We start from the raw sequence: 14,227 nt of genomic DNA, 5'->3' as shown, positions 1-14,227 counted from the left end.
CACCCCTGATCCCCCAAGGGTGGTACAGCCTCTTATTCCTCCTTCCACAGGGCATGGTGACCCTCCACAGGACTAGTGGGCCTGTACACTCAGTGTCTCCACCTAGTGGCTGGATCAGCCACTGACTAGACAGCTCCTACAACCTCTGGCACGTCACGCTTTATTGTTAGGGGAACCCAGGACCAGCAGATAATGAAGAGAAACGACGTTTATTCCCAGAAAGATGGAGGTGAATTAAAAGAAGGAAACGGGACCCGACCCATAACCAACCCATCATGCTGCTCTAAGCACCAAATGCTACGAACAGAGTAGCAAGGACGGCCTTGCCCCGGCGCCTCCCCACAGGCCTCAGCTGGCTGGTGGAGTGAGAGCTCAAGGAGAGGGGCTGGCATCTCTTGGAGAGAAGCCCTTCTCTCTCTTCTGGGTGCAGTGGGTCCCTGGTGGAGTCAAGCCCTGGCTGCCCCAGGCTTAGGGTTGCCAACTTTCTAATCGCACAAAACAGAACACCCTAGCCCCGCCCTATGCCTGAGGCCTTGCCTCTGCCCCTTCCCCAAGACCCCTCCCACAGCTCACTACATTCTCTCTCCCTCTGTGGCTCACTCTCCCATACCCTCACTCACTTTCACTGGGCTGGGGCAGGGGGTTGCGGGGTGCAGGAGGGGGATGGGCTCTGGGATGGGGGTGTGGGCTCTGGGGTGGGGCCGGGGATGAGGGGTTTGGGATGCAGAAGGGGGCTCCAGGTTGCAGGGTGGGGCTGAGGGATTCAGAGTGTAGGATGGGGTTGTGGGTTGAGGCAGGAGGAGGCTCTTGGTTTGAGGGGGGCTCAGGGCTGGGGCAGGGGATTGGGGCATGGGCTTACCTTGGGCGGTTCCTGGTCAGCGGCGCAGTGGGGCTAACACAGGCTCCCTGGCTGTCCTGGCAACGCACTGGGCCCTGGAAGCGGCCAGCAGGTCCAGCTCCTAGATTGGGGGGCCAGGAGGCTCTGTGCACTGCTCTCGCCCGCAGGCACCCCCCCCAGCTCCCATTGGCCACGGTTCCTGGCCAATGGGAGTGCGGAGCCGGTGCTTGGGGTGGGGTCAGTGCGCAGAGCCCTGTGGGCCCCCTCCCTAGGAGCCGGACCTGCTGGCCTCTTCCAGGGCACAGCGTGGTGCCCGGACATGTAGGGACTAGCCTGCTTTAGCCCCACAGCACCACCGACTGGACCAATGATTCTTGGCAGTATCATTGGTGCTCCACGTGGGCACCAATGATACTGCCAAGAATGACCTTGAGCGGATCACTGCGGACTACGTGGCTCTGGGAAGAAGGATAAAGGAGTTTGAGGCGCAAGTGGTGTTCTCGCCCATCCTCCCCATGGAAGGAAAAGGCCGGGGCAGGGACCGTCGAATCGTGGAAGTCAACGAATGGCTACGCAGGTGGTGTCGGAGAGAAGGCTTTGGATTCTTTGACCATGGGATCGTGTTCCAAGAAGGACGAGTGCTGGGCAGAGACAGCTCCACCTTACGAAGAGAGGGAAGAGCATCTTCGCAAGCAGGCTGGCTAACCTAGTGAGGATGGCTTTAAACTAGGTTCACCGGGGAAAGGAGACCAAAGCCCTGAGGTAAGTGCGCAAGCAGGATACCGGGAGGAAGCACAGGCAGGAACGTCTGTGAGGGGAGGGCTCCTGCCTCATACTGAGAATGAGGGGCAATCAGCAGGTTATCTCAAGTGCCTATATACGAATGCACAAAGCCTTGGAAACAAGCAGGGAGAACTGGAGGTCCTGGTGATGTCAAGGAATTATGACGTGATTGGAATAACAGAGACTTGGTGGGATAACTCACATGACTGGAGTACTGTCATGGATGGTTATAAACTGTTCAGGAAGGACAGGCAGGGCAGAAAAGGTGGGGGAGTAGCACTGTATGTAAGGGAGCAGTATGACTGCTCAGAGCTCCGGTACGAAACTGCAGAAAAACCTGAGTGTCTCTGGATTAAGTTTAGAAGTGTGAGCAACAAGAGTGATGTAGTGGTGGGAGTCTGCTATAGACCACCGGACCAGGGGGATGAGGTGGACGAGGCTTTCTTCCAGCAGCTCGCAGAAGCTACTAGATCACACACTCTGGTTCTCATGAGTGACTTTAATTTTCCTGATATCTGCTGGGAGAGCAATACAGCGGTGCACAGACAATCCAGGAAGTTTTTGGAAAGTGTAGGGGACAATTTCCTGGTGCAAGTGCTAGAGGAGCCAACTAGGGGGGGAGCTTTTCTTGACCTGCTGCTCACAAACCGGGAAGAATTAGTAGGGGAAGCAAAAGTGGATGGGAATCTGGGAGGCAGTGACCATGAGTTGGTTGAGTTCAGGATCCTGACACAGGGAAGAAAGGTAAGCAGCAGGATACGGACCCTGGACTTCAGGAAAGCAGACTTCGACTCCCTCAGGGAACTGATGGGTAGGATCCCCTGGGGGACTAACATGAAGGGGAAAGGAGTCCAGGAGAGCTGGCTGTATTTCAAAGAATCCCTGTTGAGCTTACAGGGACAAACCATCCCGATGTGTTGAAAGAATAGTAAATATGGCAGGCGACCAGCTTGGCTTAACGGTGAAATCCTAGCGGATCTTAAACATAAAAAAGAAGCTTACAAGAAGTGGAAGGTTGGACATATGACCAGGGAAGAGTATAAAAATATTGCTCGGGCATGTAGGAATGAAATCAGGAGGGCCAAATCGCACCTGGAGCTGCAGCTAGCAAGAGATGTCAAGAGTAACAAGAAGGGTTTCTTCAGGTATGTTGGCAACAAGAAGAAAGCCAAGGAAAGTGTGGGCCCCTTACTGAATGAGGGAGGCAACCTAGTGACAGAGGATGTGGAAAAAGCTAATGTACTCAATGCTTTTTTTGCCTCTGTCTTCACTAACAAGGTCAGCTCCCAGACTGCTGTGCTGGGCATCACAACATGGGGAATAGATGGCCAGCCCTCTGTGGAGAAAGAGGTGGTTAGGGACTATTTAGAAAAGCTGGACGTGCACAAGTCCATGGGGCCGGATGAGTTGCATCCGAGAGTGCTAAAGGAACTGGCGTCTGTGATTGCAGAGCCATTGGCCATTATCTTTGAAAACTCATGGCGAACGGGGGAAGTCCCGGATGACTGGAAAAAGGCTAATGTAGTGCCAATCTTTAAAAAAGGGAAGAAGGAGGATCTTGGGAACTACAGGCCAGTAAGCCTCACCTCAGTCCCTGGAAAAATCATGGAGCAGGTCCTCAAAGAATCAATCCTGAAGCACTTACATGAGAGGAAAGTGATCAAGTACAGTCAGCATGGATTCACCAAGCGAAGGTCATGCCTGACTAATCTAATTGCCTTCTATGATGAGATTACTGGTTCTGTGGATGAAGGGAAAGCAGTGGATGTATTGTATCTTGACTTTAGCAAAGCTTTTGACACGGTCTCCCACAGTATCCTTGTCAGCAAGTTAAGGACGTATGGGCTGGATGAATGCACTATAAGGTGGGTAGAAAGTTGGCTAGATTGCCGGACTCAACGGGTAGTGATCAATGGCTCCATGTCTGGTTGGCAGCTGGTGTCAACTGGAGTGCCCCAAGGGTCGGTCCTGGGGCCGGTTTTGTTCAATATCTTCATAAATGATCTGGAGGATGGTGTGGATTGCACCCTCAGCAAAGGGCAACAAGAATGATTAGGGGTCTGGAACACATGAGTTATGAGGAGAGGCTGAGGGAACTGGGATTGTTTAGTCTGCAGAAGAGAAGAATGAGGGGGGATTTGATAGCTGCTTTCAACTACCTGAGAGGTGGTTCCAGAGAGGATGGTTCTAGACTATTCTCAGTGGTAGAAGAGGACAGGACAAGGAGTAATGGTCTCAAGTTGCAGTGGGGGAGGTTTAGATTGGATATTAGGAAAAACTTTTTCACTAGGAGGGTGGTGAAACACTGGAATGTGTAACCTAGGGAGGTGGTGGATTCTCCTTCCTTAGAAGTTTTTAAGGTCAGGCTTGACAAAGCCCTGGCTGGGATGATTTAATTGGGGATTGGTCCTGCTTTTGAGCAGGGGGTTGGACTAGAACCTCCTGAGGTCCCTTCCAACCCTGATATTCTATGGTTCTATGATTCTATGGAGATGTTGCTGTTAAAGTGCCATCCTGCTTCTTTTAAGACAAAAGACAGACAACGGGAGAGAACAGAACAGCACAGAGACAAAATACAGCCTCTGTCTCTGGTGCTGACTCTCACTCGCAACCTCACTGCTGGAGAAACACGCCAAGCCCACGCTCCGCTCAGCCGCTCCCGGCAAACTTGTACCAGCACTGGACGATTTAAGGCATTGCTTGTAGCTGCCTATTTGGACAAAGGCTCCCAGCAGTGATGCAAAATATGCAGGCTTGGGCAGCTAAGCCAGACTCTTGTTAAACAGAAGGCAAAAGGCGAGGGATAGGAAAGAGAAAGTCTTTTCTTTTCAGCCCCCCAAAAGGGAGTGGTGGGTGAAATAGCCCATCCCCTTATTATTTAGGCCTAATTTCCGATGCATCCATTTTGGCTGATTGATTTCTGGCCTCACACTTCTCTTGTTTACCATGCAAGATCTTAACACCGGCCTTGAGTTGAATTATGTCAGGAGGCCGTTTGGTTTAGACTAATTCAGTCTTTCTCCGTTTGCTCCCAGAACACCAACACTGATGACAACAGGTTGTGACACGTTATGAACTTTCACTCACTTCTCACTGTTCAGCTCACTAGGAGGGTACATTAGTAGACCCAAACACTACAACATCACTCAAACAGGGATATGCCCCACTGGGGATGTGGTCCCCCCACCCAGTCATCCCTCAAACACACACACGCACCCCAAGCAATGAACATGGTAAATAACTCGGCAATCTGCAGAGAGGGGAAGTACCCCTGGACAGAGAAAAAATGCACCATAGACTCTGATGCCACCAGGGACCGGAGGGGAGGAAGTGCCCTCCAAATGCCAAGGGAAACGCCTGGAGATCACGGCAGGAGGGAAGACGGTGCAGGGAGACAGCGGGAGAAGGGCAGGGCTGTCCTCTGAAAGAAGGCAATTGGCCTTGAGATGCTCCCAGTTGACGCCCAGTCTGGGTGCAAAGTTAATAGAGAAGCAGCGAGTGAATCTCGTTTTCCTGCCGTTCTTCCTTCCCCCCAAAAAAGATCCCTGGCTCTTGGGCCTGTTTATCTGATTCCCCAGCCCCAGTGCTAGCACCTGGGGCCCCATTCCTACCCTGCCCTGGCATCATGCCAGCGTGGAGCGAGTCCGAATGCTGCCGCTCTGAGTCAGTAGCATTTCCCACCTTCCCTGCCTCGGTGTCAGTGATAACGCAGGGAGCGAAGCGCTCCGGGGCCTCGTCTACACACGTCACACCAGGATGAGATCGTCGACATAGTGCAATTGGAAAAGCTATTCCGGTGGAGTGCACTCACAGCACACACCTCCCAGGGCTCGCGTGGCCGCACTCCACATTGCTAAAGCCTGGTGCATTGTGGGGAGGTATTCCACCATCCGCCACACCCCAGCTGGCTCCCTGCCTTATGGGGAGTTTTGCTGTGTATTGACACCCCCTGGCATTGTAGGGAACTGTGGGAGTCTGGGATTTAATGCCAGGATTCCCTCACCTATCCCATAATTCACCTGTCTGCCAACCCAGAGAGAGGCCGCGCTGTTGTCCATTGCTAGGGGAGGACGCACCAGCCTGTCATTGTAGGAAGGGCCTGGCAGGCAGGTGGGCTCAGCAGAGGAAGAGTTGCACAAGGCTCACAGGGAGTAGCAGGGTGAATGCAGACAGACAAGGGAATAAACCTGGTCAGGGCTGGAGCAGCACAGGAGACCTGTCCTTGGAGGGGGCGGGATGAGGACGTAATGCTCATGGGCGCAGGGTAGCAAGTTGGGGCACTGGGTGGAATGGTCCCAGGCCTGGCTCACGCTCAAGAGCTGCCCACAGCTGGGGAGTGCTCTCCTCTGATTGTCCAGGAGCGCAGGATGGTGTTGGGATAGGGAGGCTCCAGGGTTCCCATCCACTCACAGGCAGGGGGACCATGACACAGGGGGACTACAGGAACTGGCCACATCCTCCCGGAGATGAGACCAGCCCAGCTCCCATGGCTCAAGGTAGCATGAAAAGTAGGAATGGAGGGAGCCCCCAGAATTCCCCCCCTTCCTGTCCACATTCCTTCTGCCCCTTTAGCCAGAGCCATCCCCGTAGGGAGGGCTGGAGAGGTGTCTCAGAGGATGGTGCAGAAGGATGGCTGCTGGTTGGCCATGGCTTGGTTATTGGTGCAGGTGCAGGTTGGCCCAGGCTGAGGTGCTGAGTCCGGATATTCTTGCGTTCCGGTGTGGATCTCAAAGCCCCTGCTCCCTTCGAGGGTTTGCTCAGGCTGGAACAGGAGCACACAGATATTGGGGATCAGTAAAGAGCCAGCAACTGCCCCCCATTGGCTCCAGGTCTCAGGAGTCAGCAGGGGCCCCTAGTGCTGCAGCATGGAGACCCTTTCTGAAACCGTCCTGCGTTAATAACGGCTGTTGTCTGGGGATAACGAAGGGCAGATGGCAGCCCAGCCAGCCAGGGGGAAGAGCTGATTTTCAAGGGGAGCAACCCTCTCAAGCTGCTGGCACCTCTTGGCCAGACCCTGCTGAGATCAAGATGTCCAGACTTGGCAGATCTGGGCCAAGGATTTGGCAGCGCCCCGAGTCCTAAAGGGTCACTGCTCCTCCCTCCCCCGTGTTAGGTCTCTGGGGATGGAGGAGCTGCCGGGGGTGGGGGGGCCACAGGGAGGGGGAAGCCTGGCTGACCTCAGAAGAAAGAGGCTGTATCTGCAGCAGCCTCCCCGCAGGGTACCCAGAGCCCTGTGTCTGGGTGTGGGGCAGAGCAGAGAGGCTCACACCCAACCTGCCCTGGCGAGATGATGCTGTTACCCTGACAGGTGCTTCCCCAGCCCGGCGACTGCTTGTCTGCAGGGAACACGGTCAGGGAGTGACTGCCTGGAAAAGCCAGTGCCACTGAACAGACAGGGCCTCGGGAGGGCACCAGCTGGGCAGAGAAGGGGAAGCACAGGGCCAGGGTGAATGGATCTCCCCACTCTGCAGGGGGGGGGATCCCCAGGCTGGGCCTGTGCTGTACAGGGGTGCAGAGGGGGATGCCGGTGGCCTGGTCTGTGAGCTCAATCAGAGATGCTGTGGTGATGCCATGCTCACCGGCACGTCCCAGGGCTGCACAGGATCGCCGTCGAGGTCCATGCAGCATTGCTGGTCACAGCAGAACTCAGCCTCCTGTGCCACCAGGTCCCAGCGGCTCCCCTCCCCCACAATCCCCGTTGGATCCGCCGGGTCCAGGATGATGGGCCTGAAATGCAGCAAGACACGAAGAGTGGTGGTGCTGACGGGCCAGGCTAAGGCAGGGGGCGCGGCTGGGCACACGCTGCTCCCTTGCCACAGGCTCTGTCCTGCTAGGTGCTGTTGGCTGTCGGTCACACGTCCCTCAGCAGGGAGGGGCTTGGTTGCCGCTCGCTCCAGGCTCTCCCTACCCGTCCCATCCCAGAGTCCCGAGTGCGAGCCCTCTGCACCGCCCCCTCCCCTCCCACAGGAGCTATCCAGGGCCTCACCCCCCCGCTCCCCCAGCCCAGCAGCCGTGCTGCCCAGCTACTCTCCTGCCATTTCAGCCGCGCCCAGCAGCTCTGCTTGGCTGCCTTCCCCACTGCCCCGCCTTCTGGGGGGCACCCGACACTATTCTCACATGAGGGGAGGGGGGAGCTCAGCAGCTCAGGGAGGCTCCATCTCCTCCTCCTGTGAGCAATGGGGACAGGACGGTTCCTCTGCTCCCCCACCCCTGCAGCACCCACCTGGGCAGGGGTAGAGGGGGGTGAAAAGTCTCTAAAGCCCCCCACAGCCTGGAAGGGGGTAGGGGATCCTACTGCAGCTGTCCCCCCCTGGCCTGGGAGAAGCTGGTGAAGAACCCCAGGAGGAGCAGAGGGGAGGCAGAGGAGGACAGAACTGATGTGGGGGTGGAGGGACAGGATTGATTTGGAGGTTGGGGGCAGAATCAATTGCTGGGCAGGAGATGGGCAGATGTGGGGTGAGAGCTGCAGCAGGGGCCAGACTCTCCTGACCCAATAAATCTGGGACCCTGTAGGGAGGCGGTGGGGGTCCCCGCTGCCCAGAGAGAGAGGAGCCCCTCCGGACACCACAGTGGGCGGAGCCAGGGAGCTCTGAGCCTGCCCCCCCAGAGGGTCAGGTGTGGCACAGACGTACAACAGCCCGACCCCAGAGCTCACCGGGAGGGCAGTTGCTGGGGAGACCAGATGCCTCTGGCCTAGCTCCTGCTTGGGAAGCCCCAGCGACCTGCGGTGGGCCCAAGAGCTGGCTGGGCCTGCCCTGCCCCAGCGATCCCGAGGAACCCCCTGAGGGCACCACCCCTGAGGACACCACCCTGACCCCGGTACCTCCAGAGGTGGAGGCCAGAAGTAGCCCAGGGGCAGCCGATCCTAATCGGGCTGCGACACTGCCAGAACAGGTTTCCTAAGGAGGTGGTGGAATCTCCTTCCCTTGAAGTTTTTAAGGCCCGGCTTGACAAAGCCCTGGCTGGGATGATTTAGCTGGGGTTGGTCCTGCTTTGAGCCAGGGGTTGGACTAGAACCTCCTGAGGTCCCTTCTAGCCCTGCTATTCTGTGATTCCATGAACCCGTCACTGTGCTGCGGCCAGGATCCCCACTGATCTAGCAGTGGGTCTTCTGCTGTGCTAGGACCCCGGGCTGGGACGCAGTGGGTGGCCATCTCCCCCTCTCCCCTCTCTCCTTCAGACCCAGGGTCTGGGCCCACTGTATGTACGGTTATTGCTCAGTCCCTGCTTCACGGCCTGAGCACCTGGCTCGCCCTTGCCCCGCCCTGACCTAGGGCCTGTGTTGTTTCTGCCCTCATAAAGGAAGACTCCTGCAGCCAGACTAATTCCCTGCTAGACCTCTTCCTGAACGGAGTGAGGCTACCCTCTCTACAGACCCACACAGGCCGACGGCGACACTCAGAAGACAGATCGAAAATCACAGGAGCGTCTTTTAAAATAAATAAATAACAAATCATGATTTTTTGGGACCTGACTCAGGAGTTCTGACCTCCTGAGACTGGCCGTGCTGGGATCGGACAAGCCCCAGGTAAAAGCCTTGCTGAATTGCTGGGAGTGGAGGGGGTTGGGCAGCTGTAGGACTGGGGGGATGGGCTGCTATGGAGCTAGGGTTACAGCATGAATTGCCTGGAAGGTTTTGCTCTGGGGAGGAGCTGCGAGCTCTCTGCACCGTCAGGCAGCACTGGGTACAATCCTGTGTCATTTGGTCACGGGTGGGTCTTGTCGCCAGAGCTCCTGTAGCTGGGCCCGTTGTGGGTGGCTCACTGAGCACGGATGGGGCTGCCGGCGCTGCCTGTGGGGGTATCAAAATGAGGAAACAAATACTCCCACGTCTCCTGATTTGGGGGCCAGTCTCCTGGGCTCAGCCGTGCTGCAGTCGCCCCTCCCCCTGTAGCCTGACACCAGGCACCCGGGGCTCAGCCCAGACTTCCTTGGCAGGGTGGGGAGCGGAGATGCAGGTGCCCCAGGAGCAGTTACAGTGTTGGCTCCTCCCTATGCCTGGGACAGCAGGTTTTGCCTGTGGCACATACCCCGAGCTGGAGCCAGCAGCCTAGATGTGGGAGCACCAGGCTGCATCTCCCACCCTGAGCTCCCTGCTCTGCCTGGACTGAGCCCTGAGCACACTAGTCACGTCCACACACCATGCTGCTGGTTTCATGGTCCCACCAGCCGCTCCCAGTGCGGACCTGAACAGGACCACCCCAGGGGCCCGGAGCAGGAGTGGGGTGTGTGGGGCATGATGCGGAGGGAAACTGATCTGTCTTTCTGGAGCTGACGGTGCAAGAATCGTTCCAGGAGCTTGTCCGCAAAGTTGTAGTTGATGGTCCAATAGACACAGAGCTTCTTGTAATGCCGGCTCAGCTCCAGCACCGTCCGGAAGCCCTTGGCCATGTCGAAGGCTCGATCCCTGCTGCCCTGCTCCCAGGCGTAGACAGACAGGAGCTCCAGCGCATACTGAGGGGGGCAGGGACTCCCCCGCTTCCAGGTACTCTTTGTATGGACGGATGTGCTGGCATGGACAACAGGAACAGAGATGAGCCTTGATTCAATGCCCAGTTCGTGCCCCAAAATCCACTCAGCAAAGGGCACCAGGGCTGGGGCAGGGGGACCTCCCCGCAGCTGGGCCCTGTCTGTACCAACCGGGACTCAGGCACAGTGAGCTTCCTCACCACAGTGCCCTGTCAGTGCCAGCTCAATCTGGGCACCATTCAATCATCTCAGACTCAGAAGGAAAAGCATTTAGGGAAGAGGCTTTGCTGTGCCAGTCAAAGCGAGTGGAGGGTGCTGGGAGGGGAAAGCATGATCCCCCCACCTCTGCCCCAGGGGCTCTGGGAAGCCTGGCCTGGCTACCGTACCTGCTTGTACCAGTATTTCACCAGGCGGATCAGGCTTTTCACTTTGGTGCGGCGATCCACCACGAAATCCCGCTGCAGCTCAGTGAAGCAGGTAGAGAACTCGCCCCCCCTGGGAGTAGCTGTGGATCAGCTCCTTGTACACCTGGGAGTCAGGCTTGGCACCCGAGGCTGGCAGGGAACATAAACACACAGGCGCATGCCAGGCTGGGCTCCATCTCTGTTTAACCTCAGCTTGGCACCTGCAGTGCAAACCTGGACCCTGGTAATGCAGGGGGACCCACCTGGGACTATTTAGCAGAAGGACCCAGCTTGGGGGGCAGAGGCCTGGTAGGCAGGCTGGGAGCAGAGGAGGATTCCCATTGGTCTGCCACTGTCTCTCATGCCACCCGGTGCAGCACAAGTGCCCGTCCAACCCCTGCAGGAGTTCACGTGACACCTGAGCTGTGGGACCTGGCACAGCGCCTGGGGGAGGGTATCTGCATTCATTTCAGGGCAGGGGTGTGTGCAGAGGGGCAAGCAGGGGCACGGACCCCTCAATCAACGGGGGTACAGAACTCAGACGGGGCAGAGAGAATGAGCTCCACCGGCCCTGGGGCCATGGGGTGGGGGTGGGGGGTGTGCACCAGCTCTACTGGGCGCAGTGGGGAGAAGCCAGCTCCCAAGGGGCTGCAGGGGTGGGGGATGGAGAGCAAGCTCCTCTGGCCGTGGGAGGCACAGAAAGTGCCCCTCCAAAAGCGGCCACATTTTAATTCCCCTGCACACCCATTTCCAGGTGTTGTACCATTGCAGAGAGCGGGGTAGCAAAGCTCTAGGGATCTGTGGAGAAACCGTGACACCAGGGTCCCGGAAAACACAGCTCTTGGCCCAGACTCTCCCCCCAAGGAGAATCCCTGGCCTTTGGAGATGGCCAGAGAGCAGGCAGCCGTCACAGCCCCATGTCCCTGGCGGAGTAGGGGCAGCAGGACGTACACAGGGCGTTGCAGGCTGGCAGCATGTCAAACTCTATGGATTCATCGAGCATCTTGGAACTCATCATGAAGCTCAGCACACGGGGGTTCGGCCACCGGGACTGCTTAATTGACACCTCAAACTGCTTCTGCTGCTGGCACTTCTCCAGCATCCTCTTGATCTCCTTGATGATCGCTGCCCGGATCGTCTCCTGATCGCTGTACCCTTTGAAGCAGCTGAGGAACACCACGAGGTCGGCATCGGAACCACCTTTCAGTGACGTGCCTTTGCCCAGGGAGCCACCCTGCCGGGAGAGGGGAATTCGTCCCAAGTCACCTGCTGGGCCTGCCTCCCCTACCCCTCCTGCAGAGCCCACTGATCAGCTAGTCTGAGCCCTGCAGAACACAACGCCAGACCTCTGCCCAGGGACTCCTGCATCCAGCCCATCACGTCTGGCTGAGCTACGCAGACCTGTTAGAAAACCCAGTCTTGAGTGAAAGACTTCAAGTGACGGAGAAGCCACCACGTCCTAGGTTAAGCTGTCCCTTTGGTTAACGACACCCCCCATTTAAAAAAAAAATGTATCTTCTTTCTAGTCCAAATTTATCCCGCTGCAGCTTCCAGCTACTGGATCTTGTTCTGCCTTTTTCTGCTAGATTAAAGAGCCATCTGCTATAAGAAATCTCTTTCCAGGGAGGTAGGTTTAGCCCATGATCATGTCACCTCCTACTCATCTCTTAGCTAAGCTAAAGAAAGGGAACTTCTTAGGCCAAACAGGGTAAAGGCAGGTTTTCAACACTTCAGATCATTCCTTGACTCTTCTCTGAACCCTTTCCAGTTTTTTCAGCATTCATTTTAAAGTGTGAGCAGGATCCAGAAATGGTCTCGCCAATTCTGTACCCAAAGTGAAAATACCAGCTCCCTGTTCCAACTGCATCCACAGCTGTAATTCTGCGAATGACCAAGGATCACAGAAGCCTTGCACTGGGAGCTGATGTTTAGCTGCCTTCGCCCATGACTCCTAAGTACTGTTCAGTCACTAATGTCCAGGATCCAGCTCCCCGCCCTGAACCTATGACCTGCTGTCTTCTTTCCTAGGTGTATGTGTGACGAAGTGGGACTGTTCTTAATGTTTCCTCTGAATAGTGTGGGGGTGCCTCAGTTTCCCCTAGGCAGTTCTTAAGTATCTAGGGGGTGGGGTAAGGGTGTATGATCATTGCAGAGCCCTAGAGCGTAGGTGTGTGCAGGGGATCTGGACACAGAGAATGGCCGACACCCTGTTTCCTGGCAACTGATGGCCTGGGCCCTTCCCCCCTGCAAGGTGAGAGCTAAAGGGTTGGAGAACAAAGGAATCAGGTGACCTCCTGGCCCGGGAAAGGGACAAAGCCCAGAGGAGGAGGGGCTGGAGGGAGTTTCAGTTTGGGGCTGGCTGGGACATGGAGTGAAGGGCAGACGTGGTTGTCTGGCTCACTGCCCCCCAAAATGGACCCAGCTGAGGGGTCCGGTTCTCTGCACCTGCAAGCTCTGTTTTAAACCATGTTCCTGTCGTCTAATAAACCTGTTTTACTGGCTGGCTGAGAGTCACGTCTGACTGCGAAGTTGGGGGGCAGGACCCTCTGGCTTCCCCAGGAGTCCCGCCTGGGCAGACTCGCTGTGGGAAGCGCATGGAGGGGCAGAGGATGCTGAATGCTCCGAGGTCAGACCCAGGAAGGTGGAAGCTGTGTGAGCTGCGTGTCCTGAAGACAGGCTGCTCACAGAAAGGAGACTTCCCCAGAGTCCTGACTGGCTTCATGGGGAGCAGTTCCAGAGCATCGCCCAGGGACTCCGTGACAGTATGACCTTGCATGTCGCTGTAGTAATGTTGTTCCAATGAGCCCAACTTACTAAGGGATCCAGATCACTCTGTAACTGACCTCTCCTCATCACTTTTACCATGGTATGAATCTTTGTGTCATATGCAAATCTTACCAGCAATGATTTTATATTTACTTCCAGATCACGGATAAAGATACGGAACAGCACTGAGTCGAGAGCAGATCCCTGCGGGACCCCACTAAAACCCCACCATTGGATGATAACTCCCTGTTTACACTTGCTTTTGCACACTTATCAGTAGGAGCACTCTGAACTGATTCGATATGGGTTACAGTGATTTTGCAGTGCTGAGTTTTCACTCCCAGTGTCACATGGGACCAAGGCAAATGCCTGCCAGGAGTCAAAGTACATTATGTCCACACCTTTCCCAGGGGAGCACCCTAACCGCTGGGCCAGATCCACAAAGGGGAACTAGGCTTTGCAACGCTGAGCCAGCTTCAGGTGCTCTGCCACTCAGTGGAATCCACAGCCCAGCGTCAGGCACCCAGCCTCCCTGTGCAATGCACGGGGAGAGCCAGGCACCCGAGAATCGGTCCCACTCAAAACACACTGGAGCAGGAGGAGCACTTCCCCAGAGTGGGAGAGCTTGTTTCAGATCCCAACTCTACTTAATTCAGGGCAGGGCCTTGCACCTAGGGCTCCCACTGGGAATCCAAATCACTGGCTATAGGGTATTCTGGGGTGAGACTTGCAAGTCCTCCTGGGAATGTAAGTACCTACAGGATTAGGCAGTAGCTCAGTAGCAGTTTTGAGGATTTAAATTTTGTATTTAGGTACCTAAAGCAGCAGTTAGATGCCTAAACCCCTTTGTGGATCTAGCTGCAAACTTGTAATGTCATCCGAAAACATGATTTGTTTCACAAGATCTGTGGGCCATGAAATCATGTTGACTGGCAATACGTATTCTGCCATTCCTTAATTCCTTACT

At 56.1% G+C, this 14,227-nt stretch overlaps 1 pseudogene; it reads right to left on the bottom strand.

The window, feature by feature from the left end:
- Nucleotides 1-6,230: 6,230 nt before the first annotated feature.
- On the bottom strand, nt 6,231-11,803 carry LOC125623095 (2'-5'-oligoadenylate synthase 1-like; annotated as a pseudogene).
- Between the last annotated feature and the right edge of the window lie 2,424 nt (nt 11,804-14,227).

This window comes from Caretta caretta, chromosome 15 (assembly GCF_965140235.1).
Source record: "Caretta caretta isolate rCarCar2 chromosome 15, rCarCar1.hap1, whole genome shotgun sequence".
Taxonomy (NCBI): domain Eukaryota; kingdom Metazoa; phylum Chordata; order Testudines; family Cheloniidae; genus Caretta; species Caretta caretta.
This window is presented reverse-complemented; position numbering and strand designations above follow the sequence as displayed.